Here is a 2,859-nt window from a genome sequence, read left to right as displayed (position 1 = left end):
GGCCCAAAATACTAAAATAAATTAATTTAACATGTTAAAAAACATTTGCATTGTTCAACTAAACTTGATTTGACTTTATTTGACCAAATGTATTAAAATAAGTTTTGTACAATAAACTTTAACATGATGAAAGGTTGATTTGTTCTACAAGGTTTGATTTAAATTTATTTGACCAAATTATATATTAAATTCTGGATAAGAGTTTAAAATACTAAAATAAAGTCTTGTATGGAGTTTATTCGGGCTCAAAATATTAAAATAAATTAATTTAACATGTTAAAAAAATGTTTGCATTGATCAACTAAACTTGATTCGACTTTATTTGACCAAACATGTTGAAATACGTTTTGTACAATAAACTTTAACACGTTAAATGAGAGTTTGCGTTGATCTACAAGGTTCGATTTAACTTTATTTGACCAAATTAAAAATTAAATTTTGGAATAGAGTTTAAAATACTAAAATAAAGTTTTGTGTAGAGTTTATGATGGCTAAAAATATTAAAAAAAATAAATCTAACATGTTAAATGAACGTTTACATTGATCAACTAAACTCGATTCGAATTTACTTGACCAAACATGTTAAGATAAGTTCTGTACGATAAATTTTAAAATGTTAAATGAGAGTTTGCATTGATCAATTAGGTGTGATTCAACTTTATTTAACCACATTATATATTGAATTTTGGCCTAGAGTCCCAAATATTAAAATAAAGTTTTGTGTGTAGTTTATGCGGGCTCAAAATATTAAAATAAATTAATTTAACATGTTAAAAAAAAGTTCGCATTGATCAACTAAACTTGATTCGACCTTATTTGACCAAACATGTTGAAATACGTTTTGTACAATAAACTTTAAAACGTTATATGAGAGTTTGCGTTGATCTGCAAGGTTCGATTTAACTTTATTTGACCAAATTAAAAATTAAATTTTGGAATAGAGTTTAAAATACTAAAATAAAGTTTTGTGTAGAGTTTATGCTGGCTAAAAATATTAAAATAAATTAATCTAACATGTTAAATGAGCGTTTACATTGATCAACTAAACTCGATTCGAATTTACTTGACCAAACATGTTAAGATAAGTTTTGTATGATAAATTTTAAAATGTTAAATGAGAGTTTGCATTGATCAATTAGATACGATTCAACTTTATTTAACCAAATTATATATTGAATTTCGGCCTAGAGTCCCAAATATTAAAATAAAGTTTTATGTGTAGTTCATGCGGGCTCAAAATACTAAAATAAATTAATTTAACAGGTTAAAAAAGTTTGCATTGATCAACTAAACTTGATTCGACTTTATTTGACCAAACAAGTTGAAATATGTTTTGTACAATAAACTTTAACACGTTAAATGAGAGTTTGTGTTGATCTACAAGGTTCGATTTAACTTTATTTGACCAAATTAAAAATTAAATTTTGGAATAGAGTTTAAAAATCTAAAATAAAGTTTTGTGTAGAGTTTATGCTGGCTAAAAATATTAAAATAAATAAATCTAACATGTTAAATTAAATGAGCGTTTACATTGATCAACTAAATTCGATTCGAATTTACTTGACCAAACATGTTAAGATAAGTTTTGCACGATAAATTTTAAAATGTTAAATGAGAGTTTGCATTGATCAATTAGGTGCGATTCAACTGTATTTAACCAAATTATATATTGAATTTCGGCCTAGAGTCCCAAATATTAAAATAAAGTTTTGTGTGTAGTTTATGCTGGCTAAAAATATTAAAATAAATAAATCTAACATATGCTAAATGGGCGTTTACATTGATCAACTAAACTCGATTCGAATTTATTTGACCAAACATGTTAAGATAAGTTTTGTACGATAAACTTTAAAATGTTAAATGAGAGATTGCATTGATAAATTAGGTGCGATTCAACTTTATTTAACCAAATTATATAGTGAATTTCGGCAAAGAGTCCCAAATATTAAAATAAAGTTTTGTGTGTAGTTTATGCGGCTCAAAATATTAAAATAAATTAATTTAACATGTTAAAAAAAGTTTGCATTGATCAACTAAACTTAATTCGACTTTATTTGACCAAACATGTTAAAATAAGTTTTGTACAATAAACTTTAAAACGTTAAACGAGAGTTTTCGTGATCTACAAGGCTCGATTTAACTTTATTTGACCAAATTATAAATTAAATTTTGGATTAGAGTTTAAAATACTAAAATAAAGTTTTTTTTAGAATTTATGCTGGCAAAAAATATTTTAGAATAAATAAATCTAACATGTTAAATGAGCGTTTAAATTGATCAACTAAACTCGATTCGAATTTATTTGACCAAACATGTTAAGATAAGTTTTGTTCGATAAAATTTAAAATGGTAAATGAGAGTTTGCCTTGATCTACTAGGTTCGTTTTAACTTTATTTGACCAAATTATATATTAAATTTTGGAATAGAGTATAAAATACTAAAATTAAGTTTTGTGTGGAGTTTATGCAGGCTTAAAATAACAAAATAAATTAATTTAACATGTTAAATGAGCGTTTACATTGATCAACTAAACTCGATTGAAAATTATTTTGACCAAACATGTTAAAATAATTTGTGTACGATAAATTTTAACATGTTAAATGAGAGTTTACGTTGATCAACTAGGTGCGATTCAACTTTATTTAACCAAATTATATATTGAATATCGGCCTAGAGTTCAAAATATTTAAATAAAGTTTTGTGTGTACTCTATGCGGGCTCAAAATAATAAAATAAATTTATTTAACTTGTTAAAAAACGTTTGCATTGATCAGCTAAACTTGATTTGACTTTATTTGAACAAACATATTAAAATAAGTTTTGTACAATAAACTTTAACATGATGAAAGGTTGACTTG

This window comes from Helianthus annuus, chromosome 3, assembly GCF_002127325.2.
Source record: "Helianthus annuus cultivar XRQ/B chromosome 3, HanXRQr2.0-SUNRISE, whole genome shotgun sequence".
Taxonomy (NCBI): Eukaryota; Viridiplantae; Streptophyta; class Magnoliopsida; order Asterales; family Asteraceae; genus Helianthus; species Helianthus annuus.
This window is presented reverse-complemented; position numbering follows the sequence as displayed.